Source organism: Triticum dicoccoides, chromosome 7A (assembly GCF_002162155.2).
Source record: "Triticum dicoccoides isolate Atlit2015 ecotype Zavitan chromosome 7A, WEW_v2.0, whole genome shotgun sequence".
NCBI classification, from domain to species: domain Eukaryota; kingdom Viridiplantae; phylum Streptophyta; class Magnoliopsida; order Poales; family Poaceae; genus Triticum; species Triticum dicoccoides.
In genome coordinates this window covers 66,613,269-66,638,653 of record NC_041392.1, presented here as the reverse complement: position 1 = coordinate 66,638,653, position 25,385 = coordinate 66,613,269, and the positions used below count along the sequence as shown (strand labels likewise).

The 25,385-nt window shown below is 45.7% G+C and overlaps 1 pseudogene; it reads right to left on the bottom strand.

The window, feature by feature from the left end:
- Positions 1-8,763: 8,763 nt before the first annotated feature.
- Positions 8,764-13,314, bottom strand: LOC119333116 (annotated as a pseudogene).
- Between the last annotated feature and the right edge of the window lie 12,071 nt (positions 13,315-25,385).

Sequence of the window (25,385 nt, the reverse complement as noted above, 5' to 3'; positions counted from 1 at the left end):
TTTCTAATAAATTTGTAAATTAGATTCAATTAGGAAATATATGTGCTGCAAAAGACTGAAAATGTTCACCTAATTTTTTCGTGTATTTTAGAAAATGCTCATGCATTAGGAAAGATAATTGCATATACATTAAAAATTCATATATTTCAAAAAATCTGTTCAGACATGGAATTGTGACATAAAGGTAAATTTATCAATATGAAAATATTTCACGTGTAACAATTAAATGTTCTAATATTTCTAAAAATGTATTCATATATTTCCATACAAAAGTAGAGATGTGAAAAGGAAACAAACTGAAAAAAAGGCAAAGCTGGAAAAATATTTGGAACAATAGAGAAATAAATCATAAGAAACTTCTGTGGGCTCAGCCCATGAACGAAAAGCTTCAGGCCCAAAACAAAACGATTTAACAGGCCCACGTCATCATTGATCTACGGCGTCCAGGGCGGAAGCAATTTGTGCTGGACAAAATTCTTTGACTGAGCAATAAATCGTTAGCGGGTCGATTCGTTTCAGAAGATTTTGGCCGAGCCATAGATAAACCGAGAGCGCAACTATCCATTTACAGTTTTCAACTCATCAGTTTATTCAGAGAACAAAACGTCATTCCAATTGAAGTCCAAACTGTCGCTGTTGTTTGCGTCCCTTAACTTTTTTCTAGGAAAAGCTTACTGACGCAAAAATCACATGTCATCCATACATAGCTAGAGACTTCATCACCCATACATGCTTCTTAAAATCACTGTCTCTTTCAGTTAATCAATCATGGCTGTGCTGTGGCAGACTGGGAAGCTGACGACGGTGTCGTAGAGGCGCTAAAATATTACTATAAGCTATGGAAGTTTCCATGACAAATTTTAGTAAGCATCCATATCACTAAGTAATCCAACACATAAACTTCCACGCATACACTTAGCGGGGGCTGACTTGACATGTCTAGAATAATTAATGATAGGGTTATGTAAAGCACGTTACAGTGACTTATGGGATGAAATTAAGCAAGAAGTTCCGGGGAACTCACCTTTGCAATTAGAACTAAAATTATATCAGTTATTTGAAAAGGGTCATTTGCATTTTATTGAAAATCAGGTTGGTTACAATCTGGGTCCACGTCATAATTAGCAAACCAGATGATATAGCATATGTGAACGATCCTGGTAAATTCCTTAACTTCTATTTCAGTATCCCATCGTGATGGGCTGGTGGCCAGGGTTCATCGCTATGGGTGAGGGAGGTGCTTAGTCAAAGCTCCGCGCTTTGGCACCGGCAGTGATGATGCATGCCGGTTGTCCCGTCCTCCTGGGTGCGCCGTTGTGCCTCTCCAGGCCCGGCCCGGATGGGGGGGCAGGGGGGCGGCCGCCCCGGGCCCCCGAAATCCAGGGGCCCCCTTCCAGATCTGGTACGAAGGCAGCCCATAGGCCCATATCATTTTCTGAAAGAAAATTAGCTCAAACAAAAGAAAGAGGTAGCCTTAGGCGCAAGTACGCAATCAGGAATTCATTATTTTCCTCTCCCATTACGAAATTAGCTAAGTAATAAACAAAACTAGACCCACATTGATGTACGCACGCAATCACGGCGTAACTCTTGCGACGTGAGACCGCATCCCTAATCCACTGCCCTATTCTCTGTTCCCTGGTCCCGAACTTTAGATCAAAAGTCGCTGGCCGCCGGCAGCTCGAGTAGCTGGACGCAGCCACGCAGGACTCACACGCACATCACCAGGCCATGGCAATTGATAGCACCGAGTGCGTTCGTTATCCACTTTCTAGGTGTTGGAAGTATATTGCCGGGTGCCTCTTGCCTGACATCCATATAGCGTCGTTGTTGAGTGCCTAATCACGGACGCTGATGCGATTGGTTTGAGGTATATCATTTGTACCCGCAAAAAAGAAGAGGTATATCACTCATACTATTCCCTATTATTTATGCTGTTGATGAAGTAATTTACCTTCACATACATATAAGACGATGCATATATATCTTCCACTGCAAAATTATTTGGCAATGTTACACATCTATAAAAATTGTTGGATAAAATTGACATTGACCCTATGATAAGTGGATTTGTATCGAGAATTATTTTAAGAGACTAGATCTACTAGGTCCCGGATGGCCAGTGGGATTTTAAAAGAAACTTCTAATATAATATGTAGAAAGTATTGAACGTAAATAGTATCAAAATTGGTTGCATTAAAGTGTTATTGGTTATATATATTAGGGGGGCCTTAATTTTTTGTCTTGCTCCGGGCCCCCAAAATCTTAGGACCGGCCCTGTGCCTCTCCCCATGTGAGTGCACTGGGTGATGATTTGCTTGATTACCCTCTTGGGGGCTTCATCGATGAGTTCAAATCTCCGGTCGCAGCGGCAGCTTTAGACTGGCTTCGAGCGTGGGTAGGTTCTTTCTCGACGCCACTGCTTAGAGAGCTTATTTTCCTCCTTTCCTATACGAGCAGTGCTATACACACGATAGTGGCGGACGATGTGTGCACGACAATGCAATCAGCTCCGTCCATTGCATGGCAACAGCAGACAGCAGGCAGCTAGATGCTTATCGTGCAGTGGTCGTGCACATATTTGTCGTCTGCGAAGCAGTTCCATTCCTATACACGCGATTGCGTCATCGGTTTTCTCGGTCCTTTTTGCTAGCCGTCTCGATTGGTGCTCCATGGTCTGGGGGTGAGAGGGCGGAGGGCCCTCTCTGGCAGCAGTTTGGCGGGGAGTGCAGCGTAGCCTGGTGATCTCATCCAGGAGTCACGAGTTAGTTGGTCTTCAGCTGCCTTGTTCACTTCTAGTTCTGTTGTGGCTACTCATGTGCTTTTCCTAGGCGACATACTTGCGGCGTCCACTAGTGCATTTCTAGTGCCTTGTTTATGACGTTCGTCTTGTGTTGGGCTGATTGACTATCTATAAAGTGGGGCGAACGCATATTTCGAGAGTTGACTGAGCATAGATTCTGGACCAGAAAACTTAGAGTGAATTGCCGAAAACCACCACATTAGGGGACGCTAAAACAGAAAACCACCACCTTTCGTTTTTTTTTAAAAAACCACCACGTTTGAGCTGACAGTTTTCAAAAAACACTGATCGCACGGTGATTGAAAAACTGACCTGTTGGGCCCAATGTCAGGCGCCACGTGGACAGGGGGAGACGGCGCCCGTCACGCGCGCCGTTAGGCGGCGTCACACTGACCTAACGAGCTGGCCCGACCCAGCCATTTCGCCCAGATCGCATCTAGTCGTCCTAGGTCACTTCCCGCATGGCGACCGGCGGTGGCGACGGCGGTGTTGACGACGGCGTCGGCGTTGACGACGGAGGCACATCCGGTGACGGTAGGGACGACCGCGACCTCTCCATCGCCGATGCTGGTGGCCGCCCCGTCCTTCCTCGCTCTCCGACGGTGCTCCCTGGTACGTTTGGCGCCTCTCGATCCACCGGCGTCGGCGGAGATGAGCGCGGCGAGGATTGCAACATCTTCAAGTCTGACGACATTGAGGCACGTGCGGCCGCCAAACTGGCCCAGGTCTGGAAGGCCAATCCAGGGCGGAGCCACCACTTCACATCTGGCCTCGGCGGCGTGGAGTGAGTGTTTCCAAAATTCTCTTTTTGATTATGCCAGTGTAGTTGAACAATTTGAGTGATTATGCTACTGTAGTTGAACACTTTGAGTGATTTTGCTAGTGTAGCTAGACTCTTTCCTATGTATGAATCTCAATTTAGGAATTAGGGTTTGAATCTCATTTTCAACAGTTGAACAGAATAATTTTGATGAAGTGAATGTACTGTTAAGTGAATAACTGAATTTAGTTTTAACTTAGCTTAGTTGTGTTTACATTGCTCAGTTTTAACTTAATTGTGGATAACTGAATTTAGTTTAGTTTTAACTTAACTTAGCTCAGTTAGTTTTAACTTAGCTTAATTTGTGGATAACTGAATTTAGTTTTAACTTAGCTCAGTTTTAACTTAAAGCAGATTTTTACTGAATTTACTGAACTGTGGATAACTGAATTTACTGAATTTCACTGTTAACTTAGTTTTAATTTAGTTTTAACTTAGCTGAGTTTTAACATAAATCAGATTTTTACTGTTAACTGAATATGAGCTTAATTGTGGTTAACTGAATTGACTGTTAACTGAATTTACTGTTATCTGAATTGACTGTTAACTGAATTTACTGTTATCTGAATTGACTGTTAACTGAAGTTAGTGTTATCTGAATTTACTGTTAAAACTGAATGGTCTTAACTGAATGTAATGCTAACTGAACTTGCAGTTTGGATGATGATGAACATGGGATATGAGGTTTCATTTCCAAGGCTGTGACAATCTGGAAAGGACCTTATGTGAATCAGATATCACATATATCAACATGTTAGCTATTATTGGGATAGAGGGCTATGATCAAAAGGATTCAATGTACTATGTGAAGCAAGAAGGTGTAGGAATGGCAGGCATGCAGCTAATCCAACCTGAGGAAGATGTAGAAGAAATGTTGATATTGTATGAGGAGAAGAGGTGTGTTACTATCACAGTAATGAAAGGAAGAGACTCAGAGATGGCAAAGTGCCAGATCAACATTGGAGATGGATGTGAAAAGCAGATTCCAATTTCTGAGATTGGTTGTCCAAAGGTGTACAATATAGATGATGCAGGTGTGCTCTACCAAAGTCAGACCACTGAACATACATCAGATATGTGTGCTCCAGTTGTTAGTGCTCATACAGAGGACTCTTATGGAGAATATCTCTTCACTCAGCAGAGTTGCAATGTTAAAAAGGGGAAGGACATAGCTGGTGTCAAAGAGTTAGATGATTTTCTTAATGAGTTTGCTGATGACAGTCTAGTACTACAAGGAGAAGAAAGAATGGAAGAGGATGAGTTGATGGAGACAAAGGAGAATGATGTGGATAGCTCTGAAGAGGAGATGGATGAAGAGGAGCAAGATTATGCAGATTTGCAGCAGAAAATAAAAGATCTCAAGAGGAAGAGGGTTTATGAAGGTGATTCAAAGCCAGAAGATCTGTTTTGTGAGGCTGGGGAGGAGGATGAAGAAGAGGGGTTTGTTGAAGCAGCACCAGTTGAGAAATTACCTGTTAGAAGAGGTCCAACAAGTAGATCACACTGCAGTTCCCAGGCCAAACTTGAGGTAGACTACATTCCCTTATCTGATGAAGATATAGATGATGAACTTCAAAATGATTCTGATGAAGAAGTAGTGTTGTATTGTTCCTCATCTGGGAGAAAGTCTAGGGCAAAAAAGAAGAAAGCCAGGATATGGTATGATGAAAATAGGCTTATGCCACAGGAACAAATTTGCTGGCACATGTGTTTTATTGATGTTTACCAGTTCAGAAGAGCATTGGTTAACTTGCATGTGACACAGAGAAGGAACTTCCATTACCAGAGGAACAACAAAGATAGGATCATAGTTGATTGTGTGGACAAAGGTTGCCCCTTTCACATGGTTGCATCTGTAGTTGGGCAAGAGAAAACATTTTGTATTAGGAAGCTACAATTAGAGCATACATGTGCTCCAAGTGGAGAGAATTGCAAGGTTCCTGCTAGGTTTGTGGCCAAAGCATTTGAAGAATGCTTCAGGACAGATCCTAAAGCAGGAATTCAAACACTCATTGACAAGACAAAAGAAAAGTATGGTGTGGAGGTTGGTAAGATGATGGCATACAGGGCAAGGCAGCAAGCTCTCAGTGTTGTTCAGGGTGATCAGGAAGCACAGTACACTAGGATTAGAGACCATCTTCGAGCTGTGTTGGACACAAACCCTGGGAGCAGATGCATTGTAACTACTAGAGTTGTGAGAGAGCATCCAAGCAAAAATCCTAGATTTCATAGGCTGTTCATCTGTCTTGCAGCACAAAGAGATGGTTTTCTAGAGGATGTAGACCTTTCATTGGTATGTTTGTCTCTATAGCAATTTGTTATTGACCTATACATTGTTGCATCTCTTATGTTTTACCTATTTCAGGTCTAGATGGGTGTTTTGTGAAACTAAACACAGGGCAACAGATCTTAGCTGCAACTGGTAGAGATGGAAACAACAATATATACCCTCTTGCCTTTGGAGTTATTGAGAAGGAGGACACTCCAACTTGGTGTTGGTTTTTAACACAATTGAAGATAGTTCTTGGTGGAGAAGAAGGACAATTTGGAAAGTACACAATAATTTCAGACAGGCAAAAGGTATGTAATGTTGTAAACTGTTTGTCTAATTTAATTTCCTTACTTCATTAAGTGTGTTGCACAACATAGAACTTCTGCTGCTCCTAGAACTGCTAAATGATGTATCATATATGTAACCAGGGTCTGCTAAATGCCATTGACCAAGTTTTTCCTAATTGTCCTCAAAGATACTGTTTAAGGCATATATATGCAAATTTCCAAAGTGCTGGATTTAGAGGAGAAGAGCTTAAGCAGTAGATGGATGCAGCAGCTTATTCTTACACAAAGTTTGGGTTTGATGAGGCAATGGAAGAAATAAGAAAGGAAAGTGAGGATGCTTGGCTCTGGCTTAAGAAAATACCTGTAGAAACATGGGCTAGATATTCTATGGATACCACATGTAAAACTGATTTAGTAGTGAACAACATAAGTGAGGTGTTCAATAGGATGATCTTGGACATTAGGGGCAAACCTATTAAAATTATGGTTGAAGGGGCTAGGTCCAAATTAATGGTGAAGTTCAATGAAAAAAGAACAGGAGGGGAATCAGCAAGATGGGCAATTACCCCAACATATACGGAGATGCTAGAGGAGTCAAAGGAATGGTCTAGGAATTGCAAAGCTATGATGGCAGGGCCTGATCTATATCAGGTGAATAGTGGTGAGAAATCATATGCTGTCAACTTGAAGAATTGGACATGTGGTTGCAGAAAATGGGACATGAGAGGTGTACCATGTAACCATGCTGTTTGTGCAATCTATAAGAAGAAGGGCAGAAATCAGACTAAAAGAAGAAAGGGTCAATTTGAAGTGCCAAAACCCAAGGACAGTTCAAGAGTTGGAACCATCACCTGTAGCAACTGTGGGAAGCAAGGGCATAGATACACAAACTGTGGTGATCAATTGAAGCCATCCCTTGCTGCTAGGAAGAACAAGCACAAGGTATAATAATTAATTGTTGTGCTTGCCATGTTTAGTTCTGTATATAATATTGTACTGAAAAAATAATGCAAATACTTGACATGTTTTAGGAAGCAAGAACAGCCCCTCCATCTGATGCAAGAGCAACTACTGCAGCTTCTGGTGCTCCTAGAACTGCTTCTGGTGCTCCTAGAACTGCTGCTGCAGCTCCAAGAACTGCTGGTGCAGCTCCAAGAACTGCTTCTGGTGCTCCTAGAACTACTGTTGCAGCTCCAAGAACTGCTTATGGTGCTCCTAGAACTGTTGCAGGTCCCAGAGCTGGTGCATCCTCATCTGCTCAAACAACTGCTGCTTCCTCATCTGCTCCAAGAACTGCTGCTGCCTCTACTGCTCCAAGAAGAGTTGGTTCTTCTTCATTTGCTTCTCCAAGGCCTGCTGCTGCTGGTGCATCTGGTTCTACAAGGCTCAGGAAGAAGCCAAGCAAGTTCAGAGACTACTTCTATGCTAGTGGCAATTAGTTAGGCTTGATATGTTCTGTATTCTGGGCAAAACTTGTGTTGTGGTAGCAAGTTAATCATGGTATGTTCTGTATTTTGGGCAAAACTTGTGCTGTGGTAAGCTATGGTAGACTTGATATCTTGCTGTCATGTTGGCAAGCTATGGTAGACTGGACATGTTTAACTTGCTCTTATTGATATCTTGTTGTCATGTTGGCAAGTTATGGTAGACTGGACATGTTTAACTTGCTCTTATTGATATCTTGCTGTCATGTTGGCAAGCTATGGTATTTCGGGCAAAACTTGTTGTTGGAGTACTCCTTGTTGTTGTGATGATTATGCTCTTTTAATGATGTTGCTGTGATGATTATGCTCTTCTAATGATTATGTTCTTTTAATGATTATGCTCTTCACAAAGTGGTTGGTTCCTTTTTGGGCTAACCTTATCCTCTCGACAACCGTCGACGAAATGCATCAACCTTTTTAGGCTAACCCTATCCTCTCAGTAGCATGAGGGGTCGCCTTCATCATTGTTTTTTTTAGAGCATTCATCATTGTAGCATGAGGGGAAGGAGTAGTCGCAATGGCGAGGAGTCATCAGCCCTTTCCCCGGCGCTGGCATGAGGATGCGACGACATGGCGATCGTTCGTCTGATTGAACTAATGAGATTGCGTCGCGCGCTGGTGAAGTTCGTGAGCGAATGTCATCGGTGTGTGGAGATTCACGTGGCGATCAAACTGCCGACGTCGCACAAGCACCATTACGTCAGCGCGTTAACATTCTTTGTATTATTTTACCTATGGACCGACCGTGGACTAAAGTGGCATTATGTGATGGCAGTTTGCCTTTGATAGTTGAATTAAAACCAGTAATCAGGGTTTGGCATCGGAGCAAGAGGATGCTCCGGTTCTCTATTTTCTCTAATTTGACACTGCCTTCACAATGTGGTGCGAAAAGCTGGCACTAGTAAATTGACATACACTATGTACTCCTCGCTGCTGCAGGAGGAACTAACAGCAGGCATTGCCGAAATGACTGATCACCACACCACTGCTGCCGATAGTTTTTGCACGACCTTTACACACATATGGAGAAGCTGTGCACACTCTTTTGTTGGAGAGTACAATAGAAATATGTAATGATATGACACTAATTAATTAACACAACTGTAGTGGATAATTACTAACTTGCAGCTCTACCTTGAGGCAGGCATGATAGAGATTCACTCCAGCTTAGAACACGGGGCACACACTGTCCGGTCCAAGGTCTACCCCTTTGGCAGTGGGGCATGAGGCGAGAGGGCAGTGCTCGCCGCCCGTGCCCCACCAGTTGATTGTCCGGTTCTCCATGGTGAGCGTGAAGTAGAGCAGCACCCCCATGAAGGCGGCGCCCGCGTCGAGCCCGGCCGAGAGGATGTAGTTGTACCTCTGCCACCACTTCTTGCGGTACCGGAACACAAAGAAGTTGAAGATGATGCCGTAGAGCAGCCATGAGTTGAAGTTTACGGTCGTCGCTGGCGGCATTAAGGCCGTAGCGCCGGTGAGCACCGGAATGTTGATGAGTAGTATCCACTTGTGAGTGGGGAATGTCCTGTGGAGGATGTACACGATGACAGGGCCTGCCGCGCCAATTAGGAAGAACCAGTTGAGGGCTATGTAGTTGCCATTTGACCCGAAGATGCGATTGGGGCCAACAAGGCCCCAGATGACCGATGCGCCGAAGAAGACACGGTCGTTGGGGCATGTCCATGGGCTGTTTGGTGGGAGCAGTTGGTCCTGGCAGATGTTCTCGACCGGGCCAAGTAGCCACCATCCGACGATGAGGTTGACAGTCCCGGCCACCACTGTACCGACAAACTGCATGCATAAATTACAGGGATGTCAGTAAACTCTATGTTTCTATACATCACTCATTGGCTTTACAAAGGTGAGAAGGAAGATCAATTAATTACCTGAACAATGAACATTGATTTGGGAGGTATCTTCATATAGTGTCCAAGCTTGAAGTCTGCGAGGAAGGAGATTGCCTGCGACATGCTGATGTAGCCGTACACCTTGAAGCAGACGTTGGCGATGGGGTATCCAGGCATTATTAGCCCCATGACGTATTCAGTGATGACATTCAGACCAGGCGTCTGCGCATCAAGTTTCGAAGGCTTTTGTCAGTTTTTTCTTTTGTTGCAGAAATAAAATCATGAGAGTACGTACGTGCAGGAGAAATGAAGAAGAGGCATTAATTAAAATTGTTGAAATAGACTTGCCTGGTTAGTGGTTGCAGAAATGATGCTTACGGGTAGCGTGAAGGTGAAGGCCATGGCACAGGCAAAGAGGAAGCCCCACCATGGGAGCTGAACCTGGTCCTTGAGGAGGGTGCAGAGGATGAGGGACACTATCATCGACAATGCCGTGACAGAGTAGAACCACCACGCTGGTATGTCCTCGTACTTCCTCATTAGCTTTGTGTGGATGTCAGGCTCCTCCTGCTGCGAAGCTCGGAATCGGTGGTAGATCTCCCTGCACAAAATTTGCAGACGTGCACCTTTCAGTTCAGAAACCTCATGTAATCATTCACAGCTGACTACTTGTCTCGGTTTATTAATGTACAGACAGACTAAAAAAGAAGAAGCTTTACTTAATTGCCGTAGAAGAGGCCGACGTGCGTGATGGTTGCGGCGATGGTGGCAAAGTTGAGGCCATAAGAGATTGCAAAAAAGATGCTGAGGTTTATGCGTCCGAGCTTGGCGTACGCCTCCTTGTCAAGCCGGAACTGCTGGTTCACAATGTCGGCGATCTTATAGGGCGACCCATTGGAGGCGAAGAGGTGAGAGGAGAATATGGGGAACGTCTTGGCGTTGTAGAGGTTCATCCCCCAATACGCCGTGGGCATCACCACATACATGAACAAGACGTAGCCGACGAAGACGTTGACGGTGGCGAAGAAGGGCGAGATGAGCGGGCTGAAGAGGAAGGAGGAGACGGCGGTCTAGTCGAGCGTGAAAGCTCCGAGACCCAGGCCCTTCATGCCCGAGCCGAGCTGCTGCGCCGTGACGGACTTGGAGAAGACCCAGCACACCCACGAGATGGAGGTCAGCGACTGGAAGAGGTAGCCCGGCACGAAGGCCCACACGAAGCTGCAGATGAGCACCACCAGGAAGAACTTGGAGCGGGACATCCGCTTTGAGCCCCCGGTAAATTCCTCCTTCTCGTGCAGTGTCCTGGTACATACAAGGGTGCTGTTAGTGTCATTGCTACGCCGTCGAACAGAGTGACTTCCAAAATTATATTGATTCGAAAGGTCGCCATGTAAACGAAGCGATTCACCGATCATCATTCATCAAGAAGTTTTGGAGAAACTGAGCACATACAAATACAAGTAGAAACATTACATTAGCATGCCATTCTACCTCTACAACACATGTCGAATGTTCTGGGTCTTGCATTGCTTGAACAATTGATGGCCGGCCGATAAGCGGCCTGATGTATTCTGTCGATATGCCTTTTCCATTGAAAAGCTGAGGCTACATTATATCCAGCGGTCTCCTGGTGAGTTGAGCCCAGAACTGCAAGCACCGCACCATGACACCATTTTATCAAGGGCAACCAAACCCTTGGCCACATGGCCCGGCTGTTTACCATCTTCACTAAGCCATCCTTGTATGAAATGAAACACTAGGACCAGAGAATAGTTGGTTAGGTTGCCACTTGGCACGACGATACTAACTGGTCGCCAGGAGACGCAGCGCTATATTTCAGTGAAAGCAGCAGGGTCGCAGCCATGTGTGAGGATCAGTTTTGAGTTCAATTCTAGACATATAAGCATGCTACATTTCAGTTCAGTTGAGTCCCCTGATTCAGTTTCAGCTCAATCATGCATCAGAGGTAGAGATTACCATGTCCATGTTCAGAGCTGCAGGCGAGCTGAATGTAGAACCTGGCATCAGCTCCTGCGGTTGCGCGAGACCGCCAGTCGGGGGCTCCCCCTCGGCTTCGCGGCGCAGTCCGGCGGCAGGGGCAGAGGCAGCAGGGACGGGGTGGAGGCGGAGCAGCGAGCAGGCACGGGGAGGGCGACGGGCCGGCGGCGCAGCAGAGGCGGTAACCGGCGGGGGCGGATGAGAGCTGCTAGGTCGCGTGGGAAGGGCCGAAGGGACCGAGCGCCTGTCGGCTTTGGGCCCTCGTGCCTTGTGCTTAGTGGGCGAGAGTTGGGCTGGATCCCGGGCCGAAACTGAAGCCTATGCGTGCGTAAGAGAAACTTCAAGGGCGCCCAGGGCCCAGCTCTGCCCAGCTAAAGTCACAGCTTGGTTTAGAGAAGGAAGCGAGTGTCATTATCTATATCTATATACCAATATAAAAAGATCCGAATGGGCAGATCCAAACCGTTCTTATATTACGTGACGGAGGGAGTAAGAGTGTAAGTTTTTTTCGTTTGAAGTTGGAAATCGAGTGTCTTTTTTTAATCATAATTGGAAAACGAATGTCAATGGACATAAGATGGGGCCTTGTCCTGGTAAAAAACAAAACATAAGTTTTTCTTTTCATCTTATCTCTGCTTTCTTTTCCACCAGTTTTTTTCCTAAAACCGTCTCCTGAAGCACCTCCTATTGATGTGTCAATGAGTGTTTACCAAATAAGTTCTCAGCAAATAGAACCTTCTTCTTTTACAGAAACATATTAATATGGGCACAAACTCACATGTTACCCTACTAGAATGTGAATGCCCCCTGCTGCAATCATCTAGTCATCAGAAAATGTCCCCTCTGCACCCTCCTCAAGGACCAGGTTCAGTTTCTTTTCATCATCGGAGAGAACAAGGTACGTACTCCCTCCGTTTTTTAATATAAGATGTTTTAGGTGTTTCACATGTTGTCTAGATTCATACTAAAATGAATGAATGTACACACTAGAACATGTCTAGATACATTTGATACGTGTGGAATGTGGCCAGAAGCTAAAACATCTTATATTTATGAACGGAGGGAGTACTTGGGTGGTGATGATGAGGATCCACGCGGCGAGGAAGGAGATGGAGCGGCGGTAGAAGGCGCGGATGATGTCGACGATCATCACCGAGTAGGCGTTGCCGTTGCCGAAGGCGAAGCCGGCGTTGGCGAAGATGGAGATGAGCACGTGCTCCTTCATGCTGAAGGGCCCCGGGTTGAGGCTCCACTCCCGGCCGCCGACGCGGAACCTGCGGCGGGGCAGCGCGCGGGCCAGGAAGTGGCCCACGAGCAGCGACGCCACCTGCACCGTGATCTGGGTCACCACCAGCGGCTCCGTCCGGTAGGAGAAGAACTGGTTGAGGAAGCTCATGAGCGCGCAGGCCAGCAGCCCGATGGCCCACATCCGGAACGTCCACACCGGCAGCGTCAGGTCGTCGCCGTCGGGCACCGTCAGCCGCACCTCCTCCACCGGGGACGTATCCCACGCAGCGTTTTGATTTTCGGTTTGTGATTTTTCTCGCCCTAGGCCGAGATGGCCGAATTTCGGTCGTTTTTAAAAATTTCGGCCGAAATTTGACCAAATTTTGACCAAAAATTTTCAAATTTGACCAATTTCGGCGGAAGATAGATTTCGCCCTAGGCCGAGATGGCCGAAATTCGGCCGAAATCCATTTTTTTCGGCCGAAATTCAAAACACAGCTCCCACGCCGCCGGCCCCGTCGACGGCCCCTGCTTCCCGTCCGCCGCCGCCGACGACGACGACGATATCTCGCTCATTGCGCCCAATGCCTAGCTTGGTCGTGTGTTGTGCTCTGTAGTGCGTCGTGCCGGAGAGGAGCTGAGGGCCGCCGCGCGCGCGTGATTATATGAGCAGAAGCTGGGTAGGGTGACCCTCTCTACGTACACGTAGTGTGTCCAGGTTCTATGGACCTCGATCGTGGCGTCCAGTTTATTTTTGCTGGGCATTTAGGGCGCGTGGTAAGCGGCCAGTTGTGGTTGCATTGCGTGCTATAGGTAAGGTAAGAGTGATCTCCTAGATGAAAGGAAATAAAGACTGAAATCTGGCTGTCCTACGTATATGTAAGGTGAATCTTGTCAATCTGGAATATACTGCTGGAGTATCAAGCAATTAGTTCCTAGAAAATCCAAGTGGTGATATCAAAATTCATTGTTTCTCTATAACATGCAGTGCAAAACTTTCGTATCAATGAATGCTGATAGGCTGATATATATGGACGGAGGTCCACGGACATGCCAATGGCGTAACATGGCCGTTGACCCAAAATGAACCTCACATAGGGATATTCGTTTCTAAGCCTGGGCTCAGATGCTCTCGAAAACAGCACCGCACGCTCACATCTAGATCTGTGCTGCTCGGTGTATTTCACGATCGTATATCACCCAAAATAGGCCAACTCTGCCACGCATTGAATGTGACAGCATCGCGCACTGTACACACGGAACAGCTGGGCGAAGCACGGCTCAGCCCTTCTACTGAGCCATCCCCGGCTCACGTAGTACTAACAAACAGCCACCAGAGGGGGGGTGTTTTCTTTCTGGAGGCTGTATGTATTGATGCAGGCTAGGAATAGAGAGTTCTGTAAAGATAACATTTGGTTCCTTGACCACGATCGTCCTCCCCATGGAGTATATGTTTTGGAGTGTTTAACCTCTTTCATGGAAAACAAACATCCAATCAAACAAATTTGCATATCAAAAGCCTGAATAATGCAAATTCTGAATTTTAGTTCATGCAGCAAATCACTGGAACTCAACAGCCAGCACAAACACAGAGGACACCAAAAATGCTTCATGATTACAAATCAAACCAAACAGTTGCAACATTCCCTTGCCATGGCAAGTCCGAAACCAAACCCACTAGATCACACAAGGACTCTGGCACTCATAAACACTGGCCATTAAACTGACACTACATCTTACTGCAGCAGTTTCTCCTAAAATAGGCAATGGACAGAATAATACGAACTCTGAAGTTCTTACAAGACTCCGCGCCATATGGCGCGTCTAAAAGGTCAATCAGTTCCATCCAAAGTCCGAGTGCTGCATGGTAAAGAAAAAAGGTTAATTAGAGTTCTCATATAAGCATCTAGCATAGAAAGGAAGCCACTATGGAAGCTAACACGACGACTACGAGTTCAAATGACAGATAGACATTTACATGATCTACTCTTGATGCAAAAGCATGCAAACATTGAGCATGTTCTTGTGCAGGATGGGCCTAACAAACAGCAGAATTGCAATGAGAACATGATGATGCCTGATGAAGACCCATGAATGAGCAGTAGACGACAAATAATGTCTGCGTGCCTTTGAATCCTGGAACTTGAGGTAGAAGCGGGAACTTGGGGATGGACAGCGCTCAGCTTCTTGTTCACATCAGGGTTCAGCCCTGCGCCAGCTCACCGTAGGCTGCAGGCTCTGTTGGGGAACGTTGCAGAAAACAAAAAAAATTCCTACGTTTTCACCAAGATCCATCTATGAGTTCATCTAGAGTGATCGGATGCGTTTACATACCTTTGTAGATCACGAGCGGAAGCGTTCAAAGAACGGGGATGAGGGAGTCGTACTCGTCGTGATCCAAATCACCGGAGATCCTAGCGCCGAACGGACGGCACCTCCGCGTTCAACACACGTACGGTCAGCGTGACGTCTCCTCCTTCTTAATCCAGCAAGGGGGAAGGAGAGGTTGATGAAGATCCAGCAGCACGACGGCGTGGTGGTGGATGCAGCAGTCACCGCAGCAGGGCTTCGTCGAGCTTCTGCGAGAGGGAGAGGTGTAGCACGGGAGAGGGAGGCGCCAAGGCTTAAGGGGTGCGGCTGCCCCTCCCTCCCCCCCCCCTTTATATAGGCCCCCTAGGGGGTGCGCCGGCCCTAGGAGATGGGATCTCCTAGGGGGGCGGCGGCCAAGGGGTGGAGTGCCCCCAAGCCAGGTGGGGCGCCCCCCTAGGGTTCCCAACCCTAGGCGCATGGGGTGGGCCAAGGGGGGCGCACCAGCCCACTATGAGCTGGTTCCCCTCCCCACTTAGCCCATGGGGCCCTCCGGGATGGGTGGCCCCACCCGGTGGACCCCCGGGACCCTTCCGGTGGTCCCGGTACAATACCAGTGACCCCCGAAACTCTCCCGATGGTCGAAACTGTACTTCCTATATATAATTCTTCACCTCCGGACCATTCCAGAACTCTTCGTGACGTCCGGGGTCTCATCCGGGACTCCGAACAACTTTTGTATTACTGCATACTCATATCCATACAAACCTAGCGTCACCGAACCTTAAGTGTGTAGACCCTACGGGTTCGGGAGACATGTAGACATGACCGAGACGGCTCTCCGGTCAATAACCAACAGCGGGATCTGGATACCCATGTTGGCTCCCACATGCTCCTCGATGATCTCATCGGATGAACCACGATGTCGAGGATTCAAGCAACCCATATACAATTCCCTTTGTCAATCGGTACGTTACTTGCCCGAGATTCGATCGTCGGTATCCCAATACCTCGTTCAATCTCGTTACCGGCAAGTCACTTTACTCGTACCATAATGCATGATCCCGTGACCAGACACTTGGTCACTTTGAGCTCATTATGATGATGCATTACCGAGTGGGCCCAGAGATACCTCTCCGTCATACGGAGTGACAAATCGCAGTCTTGATCCGTGTCAACCCAACAGACACTTTCGGAGACACCCGTAGTATACCTTTATAGTCACCCAGTTACGTTGTGACGTTTGGTACACCCAAAGCACTCTTATGGTATCCGGGAGTTACACGATCTCATGGTCTAAGGAAAAGATACTTGACATTAGAAAAACTCTAGCAAACGAACTATACGATCTTGTGCTATGTTTAGGATTGGGTCTTGTCCATCACATCATTCTCCTAATGATGTGATCTCGTTATCAATGACATCCAATGTCCATAGTCAGGAAACCATGACTATCTGTTGATCAACGAGCTAGTCAACTAGAGGCTTACTAGGGACATGTTGGTGTCTGTGTATTCACACATGTATTACGATTTCCGGATACCACAATTATAGCATGAATAAAAGACAATTATCATGAACAAGGAAATATAATAATAATCCTTTTATTATTGCCTGTAGAGCATATTTCCAACAGTCTCTCACTTGCACTAGAGTCAATAATCTAGTTACATTGTGATGAATTGAACACCCATGGAATTTTGGTGTTGATCATGTTTTGCTCTAGGGAGAGGTTTAGTCAATGGATCTGCTACATTCAGGTCCATATGTACTTTACAAATATCTATGTCTCCATCTTGAACATTTTCACGAATGGAGTTGAAGCGACGCTTGATGTGCCTGGTCTTCTTGTGAAACCTGGGCTCCTTGGCAAGTGCAATAGCTCCAGTGTTGTCACAGAAGAGTTTGATCGGCCCTGACGCATTGGGTATGACTCCTAGGTCGGTGATGAACTCCTTCACCCAAATTGCTTCATGCGTTGCCTCCGAGGCTGCCATGTACTCCGCTTCACATGTAGATCCCGCCACGACGCTCTGCTTGCAACTGCACCAGCTTACTGCCCCACTATTCAAAATATACATGTATCCGGTTTGTGACTTAGAGTCATCCAGATCTCTGTCGAAGCTAGCATCGACGTAACCCTTTACGACGAGCTCTTCATCACCTCCATAAACGAGAAACATTTCCTTAGTCCTTTTCAGGTACTTCGGGATATTCTTGACCGCTGTCCAGTGTTCCTTGCCGGGATTACTTTGGTACCTACCTACCAAACTTACGGCAAGGTTTACATCAGGTCTGGTACACGGCATGGCATACATAATAGACCCTATGGCTGAGGCATAGGGGATGACACTCATCTCTTCTATATCTTCTGCCGTGGTCGGACATTGAGCTGAGCTCAATTTCACACCTTGCAACACAGGCAAGAACCCCTTCTTAGACTGATCCATATTGAACTTCTTCAATATCTTATCAAGGTATGTGCTTTGTGAAAGACCTATGAGGCGTCTTGATCTATCTCTATAGATCTTGATGCCTAATATATAAGCATCTTCTCCAAGGTCCTTAATTGAAAAACTCTTATTCAAGTAGGCCTTAATGCTGTCCAAAAGCTCTATATCATTTCCCATCAGAAGTATGTCATCTACATATAATATGAGAAATGCTACAGAGCTCCCACTCACTTTCTTGTAAATGCAGGCTTCTCCATAAGTCTGCATAAACCCAAACGCTTTGATCATCTCATCAAAGCGAATGTTCCAACTCCGAGATGCTTGCACCAGCCCATAAATCGAGTGTTGGAGCTTGCACACCTTGTCAGCATTCTTAGGATCGACAAAACCTTCCGGCTACATCATATACAGTTCTTCCTTAAGATAACCGTTAAGGAATGCCGTTTTGACGTCCATTTGCCATATCTCATAATCATAGTATGCGGCAATCGCTAACATGATTCGGAGGGACTTCAGCTTTGCTACGGGAGAGAATGTCTCATCGTAGTCAACCCCTTGAACTTGTCGATAACCCTTAGTGACAAGCCTAGCTTTATAGATGGTCACATTACCATCCGCGTCTATCTTCTTCTTAAAGATCCATTTATTTTCTATGGCTCGCCGATCATCGGGCAAGTCAGTCAAAGTCCATACTTCGTTTTCATACATGGATCCTATCTCGGATTTCATGGCTTCCAGCCATTTGTCGGAATCCGGGCCCACCATCGCTTCTTCATAATTCGAAGGTTCACCGTTGTCTAACAACATGATTTCCAAGACAGGGTTGCCGTACCACTCTGGTGCGGAACGTGTCCTTGTGGACCTTCGAAGTTCAGTAGGAGCTTGATCAGAAGTATCTTGATCATCATCATTAACTTCCTCTCTAATTGGTGCAGGCACCACAGGAACATTTTCCTGAGCTGCGCTACTCTCTGCTTCAAGAGGCAGTACTTCATCAAGCTCTACTTTCCTCCCACTTACTTCTTTCGAGAGAAACTCCTTCTCGAGAAAGGATCCATTCTTGGCAACAAAGATCTTGCCTTTGGATCTGAGGTAGAAGGTATACCCAATAGTTTCTTTAGGGTATCCTATGAAGACGCATTTTCCGACTTGGGTTCGAGGTTTTCAGGTTGAAGTTTCTTGACATAAGCATCGCATCCCCAAACTTTTAGAAACGACAGCTTAGGTTTCTTCCCAAACCATAATTTATACGGTGTCGTCTCAACGGATTTTGACGGAGCCCTATTTAAAGTGAATGCGGCAGTCTCTAAAGCATAGCCCCAAAATGACAGCGGTAAATCGGTAAGAGACATCATAGATCGCACCATATCTAATAGAGTGCGATTACGACGTTCGGACACACCATTACGCTGAGGTGTTCCAGGCGGCGTGAGTTGTGAAACTATTCCACATTTCCTTAAGTGTGTGCCAAATTCGTGACTCAAGTATTCTCCTCCACGATCTGATCGCAAAAACTTGATTTTTCTGTCACGTTGATTCTCAACCTCACTCTGAAATTCCTTGAACTTTTCAAAGGTTTCAGACTTGTGTTTCACTAAGTAGACATACCCATATCTACTCAAGTCATCAGTGAGGGTGAGAACATAACGATAGCCACCACGAGCCTCAACACTCATTGGACCGCACACATCAGTATGTATGATTTCCAATAAGTTGATTGCTCGCTCCATTGTTCCTGAGAACGGAGTCTTGGTCATTTTTCCCATGAGGCATGGTTCACACGTGTCAAATGATTCGTAATCAAGAGACTCTAAAAGTCCATCTGCATGGAGCTTCTTCATGCGTTTGACAACTATGTGACCAAGGCGGCAGTGCCACAAGTATGTGGGACTATCATTATCATCCTTACATCTTTTGGTACTCACACTATGAATATGTGTAGCATTACGCTCGAGATTCATTAAGAATAAACCATTCACCATCGGAGCATGACCATAAAACATATCTCTCATATAAATAGAACAACCATTATTCTCGGATTTAAATGAGTAGCCATCTCGTATTAAACAAGATCCCGATACAATGTTCATGCTCAAACTTGGCACTAAATAACAATTATTGAGGTTCAAAACTAATCCCGTAGGTAAATGTAGAGGTAGCGTGCCGACGGCGATCACATCGACCTTGGAACCATTCCCGACGCGCATCGTCACCTCGTCCTTCGCCAGTGTCCGCTTATTCCGCAGCTCCTGCTTTGAGTTACAAATGTGAGCAACTGCACCGGTATCAAATACCCAGGAGCTACTACGAGTACTGGTAAGGTATGCATCAATTACATGTATATCACATATACCTTTTGTTTTGCCGGCCTTCTTGTCCGCTAAGTATTTGGGGCAGTTCCGCTTCCAATGACCACTTTCCTTGCAATAAAAGCACCCAGTCGCGGGCTTGGGTCCATTCTTTGGCTTCTTCTCGGAAGCTTGCTTACCGGGCGCGGCAACTCCCTTGCCGTCCTTCTTAAAGTTCTTTTTACCCTTGCCTTTCTTGAACTTAGTGGTTTTATTCACCATCAACACTTGATGTTCCTTTTTGACTTCTACGTCTGCTGATTTCAGCATTGCAAATACTTCAGGAATGGTCTTTTCCATCCCCTGCATATTGAACTTCATCACAAAGCTCTTGTAGCTTGGTGGAAGCGAATGGAGGATTCTGTCAATGATCGCGTCATCCGGGAGATTAACTCCCAGCTGAGTCAAGCGGTTATGTAACCCAGACATTGTGAGTATGTGCTCACTGACAGAACTATTTTCCTCCATCTTACAGCTGAAGAACTTGTCGGAGACTTCATATCTCTCGACCCGGGCATGAGCTTGGAAAACCATTTTCAGCTCTTCGAACATCTCATATGCTCCGTGTCGCTCAAAACGCTTTTGGAGCCCCGGTTCTAAGCTGTAAAGCATGCCGCATTGAACGAGGGAGTAATCATCAGCACGTGTCTGCCAAGCGTTCATAACGTCTTGGTTCTGTGGGACGGGTGCGTCACCTAGCGGAGCTTCTAGGACATAATCTTTCTTGGCATCTATGAGGATGATCCTCAGGTTCCGGACCCAGTCCGTATAGTTGCTGCCATCGTCTTTCAGCTTGGTTTTCTCTAGGAACGCGTTGAAGTTGAGGACAACGTTGGCCATTTGATCTACAAGACATATTGTAAAGATTTTAGACTAAGTTCATGATAATTAAGTTCATCTAATCAAATTATTTAATGAACTCCCACTTAGATAGACATCCCTCCAGTCATCTAAGTATAACATGATCCGAGTTAACTAGGCCATGTCCGATCATCACGTGAGACGGACTAGTCAACATCGGTGAACATCTTCATGTTGATCGTATCTTCTATACGACTCATGCTCGACCTTTCGGTCTACTGTGTTCTGAGGCCATGTCTGTACATGCTAGGCTCGTCAAGTCAACCTAAGTGTTTGCATGTGTAAATCTGTCTTACACCCGTTGTATGTGAACGTTGGAATCTATCACACCCGATCATCACGTGGTGCTTCGAAACAACGAACTGTCGCAACGGTGCACAGTTAGGGGGAACACTTTCTTGAAATTATTATGAGGGATCATCTTATTTACTACCGTCGTTCTAAGTAAACAAGATGCAAAAATATGATAAACATCACATGCAATCAAATAATAATAGTGACATGATATGGCCAATATCACATAGCTCCTTTGATCTCCATCTTGGGGCTCCATGATCATCTTGTCACCCGCATGACACCATGATCTCCATCATCATGATCTCCATCATCGTGTCTCCATGAAGTTGCTCGCCAACTATTACTTCTACTACTATGGCTAACACGTTTAGCAATAAAGTAAAGTAATTTACATGGCGTTTCTCAATGACACGCAGGTCATACAAAAAATGAAGACAACTCCTATGGCTCCTGCCGGTTGTCATACTCATCGACATGCAAGTCGTGATTCCTATTACAATAGCATGAACATCTCATACATCACATATATATCATTCATCACAACTTTGGCCATATCACATCACAAAACACTTGCTGCAAAAACAAGTTAGACGTCCTCTAATTGTTGTTGCAAGTTTTTTATGTGGCTGCAATAGGGTTCTAGCAAGAACGTTTTCTTACCTACGTTAAAGCCACAACGTGATTTGTCAACTTCTATTTACCCTTCATCAGGACCCTTTTCATCGAATCTGCTCCAACTAAAGTGGGAGAGACAGACACCCGCTAGCCACCTTATGCAACTAGTGCATGTCAGTCGGTGGAACCGGTCTCACGTAAGTGTACGTGTAAGGTTGGTCCGGGCCGCTTCATCCCACAATACCGCTGAAGCAAAATAAGACTAGTAGCGGCAAGAAAGTTGACAACATCTACGCCCACAACAAATTGTGTTCTACTCGTGCAAAGAGAACTATGCATAGACCTAGCTCATGATGCCACTGTTGGGGAATGTTGCAGAAAACAAAAAAAATTCCTACGTTTTCACCAAGATCCATCTATGAGTTCATCTAGCAACGAGTGATCGGATGCATCTACATACCTTTGTAGATGGCGAGTGAAAGCGTTCAAAGAACGGGGATGAGGGAGTCGTACTCGTCGTGATCCAAATCACCGGAGATCCTAGCGCCGAACGGACGGCACCTCCGCGTTCAACACACGTACGGTCAGCGTGACGTCTCCTCCTTCTTGATCCAGCAAGGGGGAAGGAGAGGTTCATGAAGATCCAGCGGCACGACGGCGTGGTGGTGGATGCAGCAGTCACCGCAGCAGGGCTTCGCCGAGCTTCTGCGAGAGGGAGAGGTGTAGCAGGGGAGAGGGAGGCGCCAAGGCTTAAGGGGTGTGGCTGCCCCTCCCTCCCCCCCTTTATATAGGCCCCCTAGGGGGTGCGCCGGCCCTAGGAGATGGGATCTCCTAGGGGGCGGCGGCCAAGGGGTGGAGTGCCCCCCAAGCCAGATGGGGCGCCCCCCCCCCCACCCCCCTAGGGTTCCCAACCCTAGGCGCATGGGGTGGGCCAAGGGGGGCGCACCAGCCCACTATGGGCTGGTTCCCCTCCCCACTTAGCCCATGGGGCCCTCCGGGATGGGTGGCCCCACCCGGTGGACCCCCGGGACCCTTCCGGTGGTCCCGGTATAATACCGGTGACCCCCGAAACTCTCCCGATGGCCGAAACTGCACTTCCTATATATAATTCTTCACCTCCGGACCATTCCAGAACTCTTCGTGATGTCCGGGATCTCATACGGGACTCCGAAGAACTTTCAGATTACTGCATACTCATATCCATACAACCCTAGCGTCACTGAACCTTAAGTGTGTAGACCCTATGGGTTCGGGAGACATGTAGACATGACCGAGACGGCTCTCCGGTCAATAACCAACAGCGCGATCTGGATACCCATGTTGGCTCCCACATGCTCCTCGATGATCTCATCGGATGAACCACGATGTCGAGGATTCAAGCAACCCCGTATACAATTCCCTTTGTCAATCGGTACGTTACTTGCCCGAGATTCGATCGTCGGTATCCCAATACCTCGTTCAATCTCGTTACCGGCAAGTCACTTTACTCGTACCGTAATGCATGATCCCGTGACCAGACACTTGGTCACTTTGAGCTCATTATGATGATGCATTACCGAGTGGGCCCAGAGATACCTCTCCGTCATACGGAGTGACAAATCCCAGTCTTGATCCGTGTCAACCCAACAGACACTTTCGGAGACACCCGTAGTATACCTTTATAGTCACCCAGTTACGTTGTGACGTTTGGTACACCCAAAGCACTCTTATGGTATCCGGGAGTTACACGATCTCATGGTCTAAGGAAAAGATACTTGACATTAGAAAAACTCTAGCAAACGAACTATACGATCTTGTGCTATGTTTAGGATTGGGTCTTGTCCATCACATCATTCTCCTAATGATGTGATCTCGTTATCAATGACATCCAATGTCCATAGTCAGGAAACCATGACTATCTGTTGATCAACGAGCTAGTCAACTAGAGGCTTACTAGGGACATGTTGGTGTCTGTGTATTCACACATGTATTACGATTTCTGAATAACACAATTATAGCATGAATAAAAGACAATTATCATGAACAAGGAAATATAATAATAATCCTTTTATTATTGCCTCTAGGGCATATTTCCAACAGGCTCCTGGGTACCTCCCAATGCCATGGGCACTGAACCCTTGATAACAACCATCATGTACTATCAGAAGCACACAAGTTAGTATCTGAGTTATAAAGGTGATTAGAAAGAACTTTGATATACCCACTACTCGGTCAGCTAAAAACGGGAAAACTATCCCAGCCTAATTTTTAGCAGTTCGACTGTCTGACATTGTATACAATCATATCATATCTCCAAATCTACAGAATGACACGCTAACTAAGAGCTTCATTATTATTGGCTCCAATATCATAGATATAAATAATCAGGCAAGTCATTTTGATCTTAACTATGTCCGATATAACAACAAAAGTAGCAATTGGAGCTATTTTATTTTTAAATTGATGTATTGCTACACTTAAAAACAACTAACATAAGTACAGTTTGCTTTCCAAAATAATACTCCAGTATATTTAGAAAAAAACCTTAAGAAACAACAAAATGACCTGTATTTCTGTAAAAACATAAGCAAATAAAGTTCTGAAGAGTTAAATATGAGCTGTCCGGATTTACAACTGATTAATGGTATTGCATATATTTTATAATTTTCCAATACATGAGGTTCTGAATTAGCAATTATAGAGGACACAGAAAACAGCCACGTCTCAATAATACAGTTGTATTCAATGCAAAAAAATAATAGTTCATCAATAGGACCTGAAACAAACCGAAATAATAATTCATTCTCTTAGCAAGAAAATAGTTTTTTTTCAACAAAGGAAGAATAATAATCATAAATAAAGATAATCAATGCCTCTGCGAATACATATCTTGTTGACGTGAAATACCTCTATATTCAAAGACAAGCAGAGCAAGTAAACATGTATATCTAGGAAGACTTTCAGATATTGCCTCCCAAAGCAGAATCTCTAAAACAGAATAAACCGTTTCACTCTAGCCTTGCTATAGACACTAATCATAACCTCCTAATCAGCCCATTTTGGTGTCGCAATGACCAAGAAAAATGGAACATATGAAGGTTTCAAAGTTCTTTTGAGAGAAAGATACACACAAACTTCGGGATATTCGTTTTCTGAGCCCGGGTACTGCAATCGGCTGCTTCCATAAGTCCACATCAGGTTCTTCACCTTACTTGTACCGTCAGCCAAAACCCTATATGTGAAGCCAAGATCACCTGCAACAATGTCAGCAAATACCTCCAAAGTCTTCCTGACATCGTCCTCTGCTTGCTCGCGGTTTATCTTTTCACATATGTTCCTAAGAGTCCTCCTCGTGAAGGGCACCTTGTCAACCAATCTGAAGAAGCTACTGATTATGATGTACACCTTCCCTGAAATGTAAGCATCTAAACAAAACTCAGTACTAACAGAGCAACCGCATACGCTCTCTGCATGCATTTTGTCCTCTCGGCATTTAGTCTTCTCTTGCCCAAGCCGATCTCCCCATAATACAAATAGTAGAAGTCGTACGCCCCACCCAGTGAATTGAAACTCAGCCCAAGTGCAGGTCGTATTACACTCTTCATAGGTTCCTCTGCGTACTTGCGAATCAACTGCTCCAATGCACTCATTCAAGAGGGACACGGCATTCGGTCCGGTGGTGCACTGCCCAGACGTAACCTGTATTTTCCAAATGTACATATTCAGTATGGTAAGTTTACTTCAGTGAAGCAAGGTAACTAAGGTCTGGCTACAATGGTTCAACTAT